At 38.8% G+C, this 18,480-nt stretch overlaps 1 long non-coding RNA gene across 1 annotated transcript; it reads right to left on the minus strand.

Moving 5' to 3' along the window:
• Positions 1 to 14,623: 14,623 nt before the first annotated feature.
• On the minus strand, positions 14,624 to 17,524 carry LOC114878460. The gene is made up of 3 exons (XR_003789749.2): positions 17,309 to 17,524; positions 15,969 to 16,078; positions 14,624 to 15,862 (listed from the first exon to the last, which is right to left on the minus strand). It is a non-coding gene; the product is annotated as an uncharacterized LOC114878460 (long non-coding RNA).
• Between the last annotated feature and the right edge of the window lie 956 nt (positions 17,525 to 18,480).

Raw genomic sequence — 18,480 nt, forward strand, 5'->3', positions numbered from 1 at the left:
GAAATTGCGGCCGAGTTGGCACGATTCTAGGAATCCTTGATGGTGTAACTGCGAAATGTTGCAAAGCACTTAGTAAACGGTGTCCTAAATAAATCAACGAATTAAGCGAAGCGATTCGAGGAATACGGCATTGGAGCCGTACCATTAAGGGTGACCAAACAGTTTAACGCGTCGAGAAAAACGAATTTTCATTATTTTTCAATTTCAGAAATTGTACATACATGTAAAAACAGTCGTCGGTGATGTTAACAGAATTAAAATATAATATTAATCCTGGAACGACACTCGGGGGTTGTCGGCAACCCTATAAAATTTTAGAGGACGAGAAAATGAAGATGGTTTTTTTTTCGAAAATTTTACAGAATCAAACAACTCTGTGAAATTTAAAAGATTTTACTCGCGAATGAAATCACCATTTAGTATAAAGACTGAAACTTTCTCTTTAAAACGACCATCTAAAAGTTAATGTTCAATTTTTTATCGCTGCTTCATAGCACTTTGAATCAAAAATGTCCTGTCTAAATTACAATCCGGTGTACACTTTAACAAATTTCATTAAAATCGGCGAGGATCACATCTAAAGGATCCCTTATTAATCATTTTCAGAACTTTTAATGAAAAATTACCTAAAAGAGTTCCAGAAAGATCGTACTTTCCAGCGATATTATTTTCTAAAACTAGTTGTAGTTGTTGAAATTTTCGTTCAATCCGAGCCGTTGCCGCCCGAGGCGCCAAAGCTATCGCATCGAAACTGCAAGAGGAGCCGAACAGACAAGACGGTTTACGACGGCAAAGAGTGCTTGACCGTGTGCTTCGTGTTGGTAACGAGCGGATTATACTCTCTCGACACGGTATCAGATGGTCCCGTAGCTGGTTCCATGGTTGTTAATTAGGATGGATGCCCACGCCTTGGGCGACTTTTACGAGCGGATACGGCGCGAACCGAAATAGCGCATCCGATGTTAACGCGTTGACCTTCCTTCGAGGAACTGCGGCGAGCATCTCGATAAGAAGGAAATACTGAAAAGAACGAGGCGCTTGGCTATTTAGAATTATTTAGACGAGCTTCGACGATCAGATTAGTCGAACGGGGGTACATAATGCTGCAGCCCTTTTGGTGGCATTAGGTCAACCCCGGCACAAATTGCTTCGACTTTGTACTCGACACTCGTGTAGAACAAAACATTAACAAAAGACGATAATTAATCGATGTAAAATTTCAATGATAATACAAAGACCAATGTTGAATTACCAGTGTAATTTTAGTGGCATTTAGAATTCTGTTTCTTTCTTCATTATTGCTATCACTCGAATAAATTCAATTTTTTATCTTACACTATTTTAAAATAATTCAATATTTAATTAGTCCCACTGAGAACTATGGACTGTATAGTTAAATTTCTTTTTAATTTTTCGACTTTGTGAAGTGGGTAGGCTGAACGTCTTTCTCTACTTATCTTACCATGTCTGTCATCGCTACCCCCGTGGCGTCCAGAAGCTTAAGAGGATCTCGTGGCTGTCTCCGGTTTACAAGCTCCATAAATAAATTAAAAAAAGACCTCGTGAATCATTCGCCACAAAGAAATTAACGGCATTGCTAAAATATTAATACTTATAAAAAAAAGTCACCGTTTACCCTCGAAAAGCACGAACTAAATAAACGTACTAGTAGTATGAATATAATTTACGGTCCAGTAGTAGTTCCTGTAAAAGAAAAGAAAAAAGAATGAAGAAAGAAGTTGAGTCACTAAATCAACATCAATCGTAATTTTTAATGGTTCAGCGATCGAGCAGCCGATTTCGTTCGACCAGATGGAAAGAGTAACGAGCTGGTGATACCAGGCATATCCTCGAATGAAATCGTACAGCTTGCTCGTAGTAAATCAACTCTGTCCTATTCCGATCTTTGTAGATGGCGGCACGCTCGCAACAGCCGGCGGCTCTCTATCTATCGGCTAACAGGAAGAGAGGAGGCGGGACGGAGGGGGAGAGGAAATAATCTGGTGAGTCGTAAAACGTGTCAGAATGTCCAACAAACACCTACTCATTAGCCCAGGTAGGCTGGTCCGTGGCAGGCAAGATTGCACAAGCACGCATTAACTCCGTGTGGGTAAGTTACGATCCGGGGAGAGCATAATTCACCCAACAGCCAAGAAAGTGTTGGTTTACCTCTCTCGGACGCTTGTGTAAGGGCTTGGCTCCTCGTTATTTTATCGGCTGCCGGTCGCCTCCAAAGTCTTCGAGCTAATTGAAATCCACTTTCTTAAATTCGGAAGACCAGTGCTCGGTACCGCGGCTCCTAAGATTTATCGTCGATTCCTCCAGCTTCGACATTGCGGTATCTCGCAGCTGAAACATTAAACGGTACCCGCCGCGTGGAAAGATCAATCTTTCACCGTTTTCGGAAATCTTTCACCGATTTCTCTCACGATTTTTTACACGAACGTCGCTGAACCATCGAGGTGTAATCAAATAACCTGAATTACGGACGATGTACCACTGTACCTTGGCAAATAAACGAAAGGCTCTTAATTTTATTGCATCATTGCAGTTTTTTAGTTTTGAGAGTAAAAATCTATCATAATATTTATCTGATAAATTTCATAAAATCAGTAATTTGAATCGCCAGTTGCCTCTGCATCGTAATGAGAAGATTATAAAAATTAAAAATACGAGAAGCCTACAGCTTTATCGAAAAGTTGTTCTTTTTTTGGGCTGGTGTAACGACCGGAAAGATTTGTGGTGCTTACCGCAATATACGTCCAATATATCTTTCAGATCGGTCTTAGTCAGAGGTGAACAGAAATCACCGTTGAATCGGTTTCCAGGAGGTACACGCTTGTCTTTCGCGGAGGCCTAGCGAGGGGCCTCCGCGAGCTGCTCTTTCTACTCGTGTTGCGCTTCTCCGCTTCTACAGGTATGTGTAAGCACGCCACATACTCGTGTAGGTGCAACGGTGCAGGAAGCTGCAACAGCTCGCCGGTGCAGCCGCCTGGTACGAAACCAGATAGACATCTTCGCCAACTCTCCCGCCGCCGTCTAACTAATTGGCTACTGAATTACTGGGCGACATGACCAGTTATTGCTTCGTACCTCACCTCCACTGGATATATCGGATCCTGGATCTTGCAGTTCGAGGAGTATACTCGCTTCTTGCCTGCCTCTCTCTTTCTCTCCTTCTTCATTCCCTTTTCTCGCCCTATAGCCCTTCTACATCATCTTTTCTCTCCTTTCCACTTGAGACCTACCTCGAACGCACACCTTCCTTCGATTCATTATGAAACTTTCGAACATACCTTCTTCCATACTTCTCCATTTTCTGATGATCAATAATTTTTATCTATATTAATTTACAGTTAAAATTACAACAAATGTTGTTTCATAGCTTCGTTATTATAAGATCCAGATGTATGGAATTCCTCCTGGAAACATTAAAAGAAAAACATATTCACCTCTGACCATTTGAACTCTTTTCCAAAACACCCTATATATACGTAAATGGTTGTCCGTTTTATATGTACACACCGTTAGTAGCGAAAGAGTTAACGACGGCTAGTAATAGCTTGCTGATCGCGAAATCTCTACCCGTAATGGACCCGCCAAACGATCGGCTTCAGCACGCCACGCATATTTATCTAGGCGGTGTCTTTTGCGCGGTTAAAACGCCTCCGATCTTCAGTTGCTCGGTTGCTCACTCGATCACTTTCGCGCGATACCCTCATGAATATTAGTTGCATTACGGGTTTTCTCTCGTTTCTTCTTTGGGTTACGTTGCGCTTTGCAACTGGCTTTATCCAATTTTATCTCTGTAATCGATTCAATGTACAAATAATTTTGATCACACCTTAGATATTCTGTAATGCGGCCTACGATTCAAAGTAACTAACCAAAGTATACCGTTTTGCAATAGTAACGCATGTATTTGTATCTTGAAATCTCTGTTACATTAAATTAGTAAAAAACCAGTTCTTGGAAGAGAAGACCACAGCGAAAGAGTTAAACGCGTAAACCCCAAATTAAAATCATTTTTTTATGGAATCGTCGATTAGGCTCCGCCATTCAAGGGTTAAACAATTTGCTACCCAGTTATTTCAATGAAAATGGAGGGATAAATAAATGGTAAAGTGGCTGTGGAAATGAGGCAGCGTTCGTCGCACGAGGGTTAATGTGGAATCGTTGTTTTCTTTGCGAGGGTTTCCGTGCGGCGAGTTAAGGTAGCAGTACAAACCGAGGTGTACCCCCGGGTGATATACGACTTTGTGGGTGCTCGCGCGATGCGCCGCCACTAAAAGGCTTAACGAGCATCTTCGTACGCCACAGCAGTCCAGAGTAAACAGGACGTGGCTTATCTTGTCACGAAAAATCTGCGAAGGGAAGCTCTCGCGCTCGCTCTTATTTTTCTTTTCCCTTCTACTCCTCTTGATTCTTTTTTCTTTCATAATGCCCCTGCAAACACGTAGCTTGGTTACACGATGCTTTGCTTTCGATTCAGCCTAGCTTTTCAACTTTGCTTTTTTTTTCCACCTCGTTGGGAACGATCGAACCTACCGGGCTGTGTATATCCCGCTTATGGTTATGAAATTTTATCACCGCACCAGTCGACGTTTAAGATTTGTACGCGCGATGTACCTTCAATAGCGATGTTGGTAATGTTGCAATCGTTTTCTGTTGTTATATTAGGAAAAATGTAAAAAAAAGGAGAATTAAAATTTTTCTTGACTTGTCGACGGTGTTGGTTCATCTTAATTGATTGGTTTCTGTATTATAGAAAGTTTAAACGGGAAGTGTGAAATTTTGCAACACTCGACGATCGTTAATTCGCGTGAAAAACAGGTGAATGAAATCGAGGATACGGGTCGGTTTTCAATGATGCAACGGTAACGATGCCAGCGTATTTATTATATTTATTATGGCCCCAATTAACATTCGAGTCATTACAGCCACCTATCTCCTCCCCTTCCTCGGGGTATCACGGAGGTAATTACGGATCTTTACAGGAAATTATTAACTCGAACGCTTCATTATCTCCTAATGAAGCAACGTGTATCGGCTCGAGTGCTGATGGAGACGTAGTTCGGCTAATTGCTGCTTTGCCGCCATGTGTCACACGCAACAAGCGAACGCTTCGATGATTCAGATTACGATTACGGTGTGCTTTTTTAAAATGTACGCTTCCACGACGTGTACGTACACTTCCTTCTTTCTTTTTTTCCCTTTTTAATTAAGCGACTGAAATGATAGGTTAAGATCAACCGCTGATTACAAATTAGACGTATTGCGGCCTTTTTTATAAGGTATCGCGCATTTTCTAAGCGTAATTAATCTGTGTTTGCTCGACAGTAACTACACGGTGTCGTAAGTTATTGCTAATAGAAAAATTCAGATCATTAAAAGTATAATAGCAGATATGAAGATTTTTTTGAATGGTTAAACTCCACGTTGTGTCCACAAATAAATTGGAAGAAGAAAATCACCTCGTATTTTACAAAAATAATAGATGCGACTAGATTCTTTGTTACATATTTTATTTAAATTTTGTGGATTACGTATTTTATACAGTTTATGGTATTTTATCGGAATATTGCAAAACTTAAAAGGTATACAATTATCACTGCTATTTAAAAAATAAGCACCCTTTTAATATGTTCGTAGTTAATTTATCATCTAATCTCTTTAACTACTCTGTCAGTTATAAGATAAAATAAATCTACACGATACGTTCGATGTTTCCGTTGCTTCCTCGTTGATGCTTATCAAAGTTCCAGCACTGCATTTTTGCAGATTAACTTCCCACGTCATTCAGTTTAATAAGGGTTTATGAAATATCTTCTTTTTCGATGCAATCTTTCTTCTTTATTTAGCGTTTAAATTTTGTTCCAACAATAAATAAATCAAATATGAACCATAAGTATTGCGAGAAGAATATTTATTAACGTAACTAGATGGTTACTGCATAATTCTTAAAACTGTCCATCTTGCTGAATATAATAAATATAATGAAATGAAATAGGTATTCAAATAGAATATCTATGAAATCTTCATGAAATATTTGAAATTTTAACAAAGAACCGAATTTAACTACGTGGATGTACACCAGACGTAGTAATCTTTTGATCAAACATTAAAATTGAAGTTCACTGGCAAACAAACGATCTTAGGTTTGTATATCCTTAATATAAATCCGGCAGATAATGAGGACATATTTATACTCTTAATTTGTATGCTAGACGAGTTACCTGACTGCTTGGCTTTGCTGGCGGCAGTGGCGTAACAACGTTTCTGGCTCTATCATTCGACTAAAATTTATGTATCCTCAGCAGTATGGTGCACTACAGTTATTTTCACGTAGCCAGACAACCAGTGGCCGTGTTAGGAGTGGATACCGCTAAGATTCCTGAAATTCGGCCATTTGTATGGATGACATCTTAAGTTTTTCCGTGAGTGCAAGCGTTACGACTGCGCGACTGACCCTTTCACAATGGCGGATATTCGGAATGGAGAAAGAGCGTAATACCACCGGCCCCGCATCGAAAGAGCTGTTAAATTTGTGAAAATTTTTTTTTCTAAAATTATATTTTCAACGTATTGTTTTCATGTAGGGCCTCCGAACGTAAAATCCTTCACTGGCCATTTCGTGATAAAATATAATTAACGGATTCCCTACGGGTCCGCGATGTTACATGTTCGCCGGTAGAAAACGTTGAAAAGATATCGTAATGACGGTAATAAAAGCGTTGGTTTACGAAACAACTCCAAGAAGGTGTATAGAAAGCGTGTCCTTTATATTCCTAACAAAGAAACTTGTAGCCGTTTTTGAGTCATGTATTCCGTTCGTGCAGCCAGCGACATGGCCGAAGCGGAAGAGCGAACGTTGCTCCGTCAGTAATTAGGATTTATAAATTCCGGAGACCCGCGATGAAAACGCGTTCGCGGTGTGTTCCCGATTTCGCGCGAAGCCATTCTACGTATCTCCAGGGAATTTTTATACACGTATCATTTCTTTTTGCATCGTTTTACAACAGCGACCATAAAGCACGAGATTCGTGCCTCGGCGTAAAATAGCTTTATTATACAAAATACATGCAAATTATCTTATTTATGGTTATGGCCGCTAATTATATTGCGTGCTTATACACAAAATGTCAACGTGGTCAGAGCCGCAGCGAGGACGTGTAATACGTTTAACTTTTTACGAGGCAGCACGATGCTTCGTGTGCACAGGGCAAATCAAAAAAAGTTACATCATAAAAAAAGGTGAAAAAGAAAATGAAACATCTTGTAGCATTTTGCAACCACTTAAAAGATCGCAAAACCTTTACCTCTTTACCTATGTCCAATGTAATCGAAGGAATAATTTAATGTAAAACACTTCAGAAAAAAATTCTTTGTATTACTAAAAATCAATGAATTTTGTTTACCAAGCTGCATTTTAGAAGATCGTTTTCGTGTTAATCTAATATGGCTTTCCAAATATAAAGTAATGAATTTTTATGTATTTTTTCATTTTTCATTGTTTCAATAACAATGCTCTAAATTGTGAAATAGTAAAGAACTATTGACGAATTCTCAGTTTTCACTGCGAACATTTATTTTGAGACGCCTTGTATACACGCAGAAAACTGTGCACGTAACGCACACGTTACAGGCTGAATGATCAAGTGAAATACCGACACATACATTTTATATGTGCAGGCATTACTGATATGTAAAGACGAGCGTATATTTATGCATATTTAGAACAATTTACGCTGCAGATAATGAGCTAATCAGAATTCTGGCGTAATTAAATGAAATTTAATCAGTTCAGTAAATTGCGAACAAGGATTTATACCGTTTAATGGATTTCCAGTGGTCCATGTTTAAAATTCTGCCTCCGAGAAACATTTCGTGTCAAACCGCAAGGCCTTTCTAATAATTTTATCAGATAATAAAATATGAAAAGTAAAAACAAAATTAGTATGAAATTTTTGTTACTTTACCATCGATCACAGCAGATAACGTGATGTTTAATTGGTCATGACACGAGGTAATACATATTTATGTGTTTTAAATATTAAAAATATGACATCTAATCAGCATATACACGGAAGTACTATTAGCGCAAGGATAAATAAAATTGCGGTAAACAAATATCGATCAAGGTGGATCTGTTTCAGAATCAAATAAATCTCGCTAATTAACATTTTCTCCGTATCAATTTGCATAATATTAATGACACCGTCAAGCAGCAATAACGCTGTAATTATTTTAAATACGTCGCAATAAAACCTTTATTATTACTACCATTTGCATTCAGAAATGACACCTGGTACGTTTACAATCCACTGTTTAATATCGTGTTGTCAGCTCGTCTTGTATGAAAACGACATTTACCACTTAAACACGTTGGATGATTCAATGATTAGATGGAAATATCATCGTTGCATAATTCCACCTAAGACTCGTGTATTATCTTCGACACTTGAACGCATTTATCAAGCACGATACTGACAGCTGTTGCGATTAATTGCCGCGCATGATGAGAAAAATAAAAAGTTGTAACAAAGTGTGCGTTGTCGCTCCCTACCTTGATTCCGATACGCCTGCACGCCTCGATGAGAGTATTGCTGTCACGTTGCAATTACATCGTTAGACATATGACGACGATATTTAAGTTATAAAGATTTTCCAATTCACTAGACATTAAACGCGTTGATTTGAGTTAGCGTTAGAAAAGTGATTGATCGCTTGTAAATGCGTATAATCGAAGTATGCAACAACATTGTTTACGAGTTTTCGTTTTTTTAGTTCAAGATAATTTATAAGCTTATTACTTCATTTCTTCTGCTCATCATTGAGATAATATATATAAGAATGAATTTTTATTTTGTATCCTATATTGGTTTTTAACATTAATTCGTATACTGAAATTAATCGTCATTTTACTATAATGTACGATTCATTAAAATCCGTTGAAACATTTCACTATTGGCTTTTGTAATTTTCTGTTTCCAAGTTTGACACAAAGTATCAGGATGTACAATCTACGGGCTGTATCGCGAGCCATTTAAAGCGGCTAAATAGGTGAATAAAGAGAGGAAGCAGATACGAAAATAAATATGACCGAAAGCCAAAGTGCATTCCAGTCCCGGACACAAAATGACGTCCGTATCTAAACGGTGCTGGCTATTATGGAACCAGTATTCCACGATCTTCAATGTGCCCGCACGAAATGTAGCGGTGCAATCGAAATCCACGACATAATACGTCTACCAGCATTCAACTCTTAAAATACACGAACCGCCGGTTTGTTGTTCACCGTTGGATTCAAGCCGAATAGGTTGGTCTGACAGGTCGCTTTGAAAATTTATAATATCATAATCTAGACACATTTGTATTTGGTTACAGTAGAAATTGCCGAGTATATCGAACAATCTAAAAGACGATATGTCACGTCGTGGAACATAATCCACGAAATCGGTCTCTTGAAAAATTTATTGTGCTGCAAAAGAAGCCATAGAAATTTAATACCACACGACCTGTGTTTATAGGTACTTTATTTAAATTTAGCCCACTTAACCCGTTAACCAAAGAGGACGATTTAACTGAAGGAGCCCCAAGGTGCTGGAAAGTTTAAGGTCAGCCCGAGGGAGGACCACTTTGCAGCGGTCTAAAAGAAAATGTTAAAAATACTATTTTTTTTTCTGCTCAAATATTTTATACATATCATAAACAAGTATAAACTGCTTAAAAATTAATTTTTTGTCAAGAAAAATTATTGCTTTACTCTGACAAGAGTCTTCATTATTATAGCGGGACAAGCAATTAGTTTTGTCGATTCAATCACGAACAGACCGTTGTAAAAGTGACAGGCTATCGTTAACCAATACTCGGTTGGAAAAAACCTACACTTAAGTAGTAAATCTAATTACCAAATTACTTTCCTGATTGAAGCGTATTGTGATGACGGTGTTGTTTGCCCGTGCCATAAATCCGTAGAAATATTTCTAAAGCCGCCATAAAGCGTTATTGGCACGTCCAGGTGACTGTGTACGGTCCACAAAATTTCAAACAAACTGGAATTTTCATTTACGTAATGTAATTAGTTTTTAGACTTTATTACTGGAGTGTTAGTTTCAAGATATTTATAATAATGCCAAAAATATTGCTATGATTTTTCGTTCGTTCAGTTTATTTCTAGTCGCCAAAGAAAGGTGCAGTTTCATCGTGAGCGATGGTATTAGTGGAATAATAAACGCAATCGGAAGGGGGGACGATTCCGACGTTGGTGAGATCAAAGACACAAAGAGTTCGTGATTCCCGGTAGATAAGACGCCTCTGGCGTCGGTACGCCGTTGAAAATAATCGTCAGTACGGCTGAATTCGCGTTCCGAAAACGGATCACAATAGAGTTAATTAAACATCTCAATAGCAGACGGCTGCCCAAGGGTGATTAGGCATGCTACACGCTGACACAGGGACACAGGGACACTGCCGGTAGCTATTGTACCCCTGCAGAGCAACCAGTCGTTGAGTGAACAGGATAAAGTCACGGACAGAAGACAGAAATGAACTACGGAAGAGACCGAGAAAGAGAAATACGAATATGGTGGCGAAGAAAGACCAGACTTTGCTACTGGATTGTGAAAAGAATGAGCAAAGTTTCACGATAGAACGATAGAGGAATGAAGAATGGGAGAAAAGAAAGTAAAGCAGGTTTCAAATCGGCTACTTTCTCGTAAATCATTTGCCATTTTAAGACAAATTAGACAAATATGCAAGGAAAAACTGGAAAATGCATTTCGATACAATAGCTGTCTTTGCTGTCGCACAGTCGGGTAAAAAAAAAAACCAGAAATCCCCCAAATTTTTGTGTTCGATTTTTATATTCATGACTATTTTAAAACTCTGTACATCTAAAAATAAAATGACCATTCCATATTTGTATTCCTTTCCATAATGATGGACGTGAATTAGCTCATCCGATCTTTTTATTCGAGAGCTAATATTTACTATAAATACATATCTTTCACACTGTAATGCGTTCATCCTGAAATAGTAGCATTGGCGATCGTAAAATGTGACCAGTGTGAAACGAGCTTAAAGCGTGAGACTAAAGTTGGTACGAAGAAGAAGAAGAAGAGGAAGAAGAAGAAAGAGGAAGCAGAGAGAAACGGAGAGCCAAGAACACGATGCAGGTGACAGCTTGCGCACCCCACAGACCCTGTCTCGTCTCTTTTGTTCCTGGCGTTTCGTCGGCTTTCTTCCCTCCGTTCCCCCGGATGGCAAGACAACCGTGGCCGTTGCAGCGTCTCGGCCTCGTGTCGCGCTGAAATTGCTCAAATGGAAACGAGTGTGTCATTCTCACTACGTCCGCCTGTCACTCCGCAACGCGGTTGTCCTTTCTCCTTCTCACTTCTCACTGTCTCTCTCCTTCCCTCTACCTGTATAGCTGTTTTGCTCACCTCGGTTTCGCGAATCGCGGATAGCGCGGCTGTCTATCGGCATCGTTGACATCTATGATTTAGGAGTTTGACGAGCGTCCCTGCGCAGCCATATGCTTTGCGTTTTAATCCTATGGAACATCGGTTTTCAACGTAATTGCCTAGCTTTCTGTCTAGCTTTTACTCTTCTGTCAGCCGGACGTTCGATTGTCTAAAAGTTTTTTGTTAATTTATAATCATCATTTAACCCGTTACCGCTAGAGATGAATTAACTTGTCGTTTGAAAATTTTCATCGAGCTAGACAAGTGGATTCGTCGTTGTTAAAAATGACTATATTCATTAGACACGTACGACAGCTGTTTTTCTAATTATTTTAACGAAGACCGTGCGAGAGTTAATCAGGTATTCAGTAGTTCCCTTGCATCTACACATCGGGTAGTAAATAGTAGAATCAACGACAAGAGGACATCAGAAGTTCGGTCAACGAGGGGTGAAAAGGATCGGTTTAAATTATTGTACGTTCGCGATGAAAGATAGGAAGGCGCGGAGCGGACAAGAGTCTCGGAGATAAGTATCGCGCGTCTCATTCAAGCTGGCAAACAGCGTTCATTGTCAGCGTGGTAGGTAGCGTGTTAGGCGACTATATACACGCGTTCCGTTCGTCAGCTGGTTAGAGACAAATGAACGCTCTGATTCGTGACTACCGTTCGTAACGTTCTCTTGTAATTGTATAACTTCTGATTTCGCGCGTGACAAAGGCAGACCTCGCCATTTTATGAATAAAATTATTCAAATGATAAATTAAATATTTTCAAAATCACGCGATTCATTTATTTAATTATTTTTTTCTATCTCCTAAATTTAGATGATTTCCCGATTTTTCTTATTTCATCAAAACGCAACAACAATACCTCAGTTCCGTATAATGGCACGAAGCAATAAAGAAAGGATGAAAAAGGCATACGATGTTTTTGTAGGAAAATATTTCAAATAGAACTCCTCTCCAGTTTCAGCAGGCTTCGTCGAACTGTTCGGTAGCTGATAAATCACGGCTGTCATACGCCAGGTATCGTACATCAGGACGAAAACGCGTTCTACGTCGCCGACGATGTCATGTTGTCTATTACGCGAATCCGCTTTTATGCGTGCATCTCAACGACAAATACAAATTACACGGCATTCTCGGAAGCAGCTGTGTTTTACGCCTTGGCAGCCGCGATTCTTGTTACTAACGATGAAGTACAACTAACGGTGGATACTCGAAACTATTTCTTGCAACTTTTCAAGCAATTCAAGCATACCCAAGCTTTGAGTCGCTCCGAATTTCATTCAAACGCTAAAAGTCCTGATAAGCTTGAATCATTATCAATAAATTGATCAGGGTATCTTTTTAATCTATCCTATGTGATATATTGTATCTTAAAATTTTTTTTCTCGTGAATTATTAATTTTACACATTTTGTACCATAATTGTAGAAGGTAAACGAATAAATGTTCATAATCAAATTGTGCGTACAAGATAAACACAAATTGAATGAATACAAGCCGTGTGCAGTTCCCTTCATCTGCGCGTACGTTTGCACGAAGCTTACGACTCTTATACGGTTCGTCTCTCCTCATCAAAGAAGCACGTTGTGCCGACGCGGCGAACAACACCCGTACAACTTGGAATATAAACAAAATTTACCCATGGACAACACACGTGTGTTTGTCATATTTCAAAAGCCGACATTCCCTTGCCCTATGCCCGCGTCGCCGGTAATTTCAGCGTTGTACCGTGCTGACTTTGAAAGAGGGCTGTGTAAAAACGCGCGTAAAAAGCCGTTAATGCTGGTACGTCGTGTTTATTTGCCAGGATATTTCGTTAGCCCATGTTGCCCTATTTGACGTTTCCTCTGGCGAGAATCAAATAAATTCGAAAATCTGAAAGACGAAATTTGCCGAAAATTCAATTTTTTACAGTTTTATGTTTTATTTTATTTTACTTTAACCTTTTGAATTTCGTAGACGATTACTATCGTGAAGTATTTAATCACTCGTCGAAGGATGAAATAAATTGGAATAGAATGTGAAAGACGAAGATATAGTCGATTTAATTGGTGTAATAAAATCGTGGTATTTCGTGTCCGCGAGTAATATCCTAACAAAACAGTTAGGATCGGCTGTCACGACAGCTTTTCACGTTTCAATGGCTTCTCCTGCGCGGAGAGTCGGCATATCGGTCGGGAGTGCGGGAGGCGGCGTCTAGCGTCGAATAAGGGACAGGCATCGTGTTGAAAGCAGACGGCCGAGTGACGAGACGCCAAGACTTCTCCTACCGTCGGAGACAAGATGTCGTCTCTGATTACACACGACTCTTCCAAAATTCGGGACGAACTTGAGAAAGACATATTACCCTCGTGTTCGAGGCTACTACCCTCCGGTAGAACAATATTAATGCTCTATTAAGAAGCTGAAGACAAATTTTCTGCTCCCCTATTTCTATGGAAACATTCTTAACATTAATTATGCACAAAATATGAGGCATATTGAGAAAAGCAACATCAAAGATTATAAAACAGATTGATGAAATAATGTTATTTGAAGGTAAAATTTTCAAGATTCGATGGTCGCTAACGACATTCTCGCTAATAGTTATAAAAACGCGGTACCTTTAGTGATTCATCATCAATGCGAGAAGCAATTTAACGTCCACGTTAGCATCAGAAACGTATCATCATGCTTCCTATTTTAATAACACGATTCCTGTAGGGCGCCCGTTCTCCCAGCATTGTCATTACGCGGTGGCCGTGGGGTCATTTTGTCCGAAATAATTAGCGGTCCCGGGTTTTATCCCAGAGGATAGGGTTGGGATGTTACGATAATGGCAGGGTGCCCTCCCTGATAATACCAGCGAGGACGTTGAGGAGAAGGGACTCGGGTAAGAGTAAATTAGTCATAGATGAACGACATAACATCATCTAGTAGACCCTAAGGGCACGGGACATGTTAACCTTCGCGATGATCCCAGGCGCCAGATAAATAGAGAGCACAAAATGCCGATTTTCGGGAAGTGAAATTACCAAGTTAACCAGACTCGTATTCGTCTGTCCTTTTATTTCGTCTAATCTGGATCAATGACAATTTTTTCTTTAACAACGGTGGGTGATATAATATTTAACGCTTCTATTGCTAAATATTTTACACGCCATTAATTAATTTTTCAATTCGTAATTTTAGAAATTTCTGTCAAAGATAACAATACTATTAATACAGTAAAATCCCTTTTATTCCATCTCCCGTTATCAGAATATCATTTATATTCGCACGTTTCAATTACAATTTTATTGAGGAAAAGGGATGGATGCATGTTTCATAACTGTAATCAAATAAAATTACATCCGAAAATTCATTATGTCCTCCATTGATTTCGCATAATGGGTATTCAACCGTATCGTAAATCAAATTCATCCATTGTATCAATGCGCACACAATGCCTATGTTATTTCTATTGTTTGATACATAAACATGTTTGTAGTACTTAAAAGATTACAGGAGGCTTAGGACGTTCTAAGTAAGGAATTTTTACTACTATCTCTACAGGGCTAAACTATAAGGCCATATTTTATTCTCTGTAACTTGCAAAAATGCTTTCTTAATGAGATGCTGACAAATACTGACACAGCATATCCAGCACCTGGGATATCCCGCTTCCTTGCGTGAAATGTAAATACATATAGGTATTTTTGATGAATTATATACATTTTGCCAGGACATTTAACAAATAATATGTGATTTTTAACCATTAAACGTTATAAAATGTGGTACATAACATCCATCGTACATTCTAGGCAGATATTTTCTGTTCTTAAAATTCTAAGTAGAATATGATTTAAAAACTTGATAGAATAATAGAAGATTAAATCAATCTTCAAGTGATTATATTAACAGCCATTAAAGCATGCCTAATTTATAGAAGGTAGCAGTCTTCATAATCTAAAAAGCAGTTCAGATAAACTCATTTTTTATTACTGGTGTGGAAAACTTTTTCCGATTAAAAATCTGGGTCTACCAGTGTTTCTTTAAAGAAATTGGTATTTAATATCCTTTAGTCACGTTTTAAGTTACAATAAATTGAATAAATGAGAAAATCTTGCCAGAAATATAGGAAAAGATTCAAATAGATAGGTGGACAAGCCATAGGTAACGAGTTTGCATGCTGCAGCTGGACACCATTGTGACGTTACGTTTCGCGTGCATATTTTTTTTTTCCTTTCTCTTCGTTCACGTTTTTATCCGGCGTTTTCGAGAAAATCTGTACGCGGATCTGGCCGTGGACATAAAAATGCAGGTCGTGCACGCCTGCGCGTTGGCTGGGTGACCTGACATGGGTGTTTTATGGCCGACAGCTTTGTGTGTTCCGAGTAGGCATTATTTTTCCTTCTAAACTCCGTTATACCTGGAACAATGGAGAGATTAAAACATAAAATATGATCCCTGGGGTATAGTTTCGAGCGGAGCTTCGAGGATACCGGTGTACGGTGCCTATAATAAATTTCGTATACCTGAGGCTTCCCTTCGAATGACCCTTTTTTTCGTCAGATGTGACACAGTGGCACTACAGGCTAATTCATTCATTCGACAGCTCGCAATATTATGTTTCTATCCGGCAAATCTATTTTATATTGAAACGAAATCTATGTATTTTTAAGGCTTTGTTGAATTTATACAGCTGGAACTAAACTTGTTCAAGATTATTCATAAATTATCCTGAGCGACGAATCTATTTGAGTTACTTTAACACCTTTTCAAATGATACGTTTTAGAAATGTTCTAGTGTGTGAAATACAGGTTAAATTGATTGTACAGATGCATTAAGAAGAAAATATATTACTATGTAGGTCGATGAGGCATACCATCTGATCGTACACACCTATTACAATTACGTATGGTGACCTAACTATTATCATACAAATTAATACGATTTACATAAGCGTTCAGCCTTTGAGTATGCTAAACATGATTTATATCTCCGCACTTCGTGTTTTACTTCAGTTCATTCATATTTATAAGCGTACAAACAGACGTTTGTGCTATGGACAATTAGAATTTATAGAGATTTATTGTACGTTAACATTACGAATATCTATATAAATGCATAGGATTAATTAAAAAAATTGAGTATTTGTTTATTACATCAAAATATTAATTTTATAATCAATCGATAGAATGATTTTTGATAGTCTGATATGATTCATCTTGACGAGTACTTGTTATCAATTGGACATGTTATGTACACCTTCTGGCAAGTCGTCTAATTGATAAGCCACCTTTTATTGATTGGCACTGATAGAACTGTTTGTTGACACACGTATGTACAGAGCAGTCAAAGTACGATTAATAAATTGTGACTGTGCCTTTTTCTTCAATTAAGTCATTAATTGAACCAATGACCTTATAAATTTCCTCTATATTAAAAAATTAATTTTCGTTAAGTATAAATAATTTGAAGATTCTTTCGTCTGTATACTATCATTATTTATCATGAACTATTATATAAATCTCTAATTTTCTACCAGATTTCCCTGTAAACCCGTAACTCCTATTCACAGGCACGTCTTACCATATTTGCTCAATTTCCTGTATTTCATACTTCCAAAAAAGTTTACCTAATCTTTATCCGATAAAAGCGGAACAAAGACGTAAATTGAAACGGACACAATGGTAGCAGGCAATAAACGGTGACGAGGTAACAGGAAATGTCGTATACCGCGATTATCCAGCAACAAAATGGAAACGAGGAACGAAAGTAGTCGTTTGGATAGTAGGGAATCTTGCTATTACGTGAATTCGTTTTTCCATAAAAGCAAATGTGTTTTGGCCAGCGGCAGAGATACATATTTACGTGTAGTTGGCAATGCTTGTTGGTCCGGGTCGTGGCCGAGTCGTCGTCGCGCCGCACCGGACCGGGGACGCTCTTGTATTTGTCGAATACGAAGTCACGTACCGAATACATTATCGGCTGGAGTACGGTCTATGCATGTGAAGGTTGAAAAGCAGGCAGGCAGGCAGGCAGGCAGGCAGGCAGGCTGAGAGCAAGCTAGCTGGCGGACAGACGGACAGACGGACGAACGCGAACGAACGAAAGAACGGACGGGTGGGTGACTATATTGATTGTGTAGCCGGCTGACAGCGACAGTGACATATGTCACCAAGGCTTCTCGTTATCGCTGATTTAAACATGAGGCAACGAGGCCCTTGCCGAGTTGTCTGTGCTGCACCAGCTTCGTATTTCTGTCTACGTCTCCATACCTCCCTCACTCCTGCCAACTATTATTATTATTACCGCGTACATTCTTTTCTTTTTTCCCCTATCTTTCTCCTCACCTTTCTCCTGGTCAACCTATCAGCTGTCACATACCGGCGGAAGTACAATCGAACGACCCGTTTGATGATCACGCAACTGAAACATTATATCGCGAATAATTACAGGTTGGTTAGTTACTTATTATTGCAACGAATGATAATTTTTTTATTATCTGCCTACGGAAGCAATCAGTCACGCACAATGGTAGTTCAACGACTCGTTACCGGCTGCTCTTTTCCATTTGATAGAAAAATAAAAAATCTTTTAACAAATTATCAAAAAGTAACACAGTTGTGTTCTCCGTAAATGATAGAAAATTTATATAAATACAAAAAATGTAAAAAGTGCAGCAGCGAGTCTTGAAACAGGTTAAGTAGTCTAAGAAAGATTTCAGTTTTTATTATATTCTTGATGCAAACGCGATGTTAAACATTGATAGCTAGCTGAAAATTTAAATATAAATGCACACGTCATTCGGGTCACATTTTATCAAAAGTTGATACAAGGATGGGTTACATTTGAGTGCAGCGATATGTAGATAATGACGGAACGTCTTCTAGTAATGGCACGCTTTGAAGAGGTTAGGGGGCAAGAGGTAAGGGAAGAAAGAAGACTTCTATGATTTATTATCGGCCGCATATTCTGTTTCTCCTTTGTGCACGCCAATTGCGTTTGCGTTCATCCATCTTTTTCCCTTTCACGGCTCACCG

Source organism: Osmia bicornis, chromosome 2 (assembly GCF_907164935.1).
Source record: "Osmia bicornis bicornis chromosome 2, iOsmBic2.1, whole genome shotgun sequence".
NCBI lineage: Eukaryota > Metazoa > Arthropoda > Insecta > Hymenoptera > Megachilidae > Osmia > Osmia bicornis.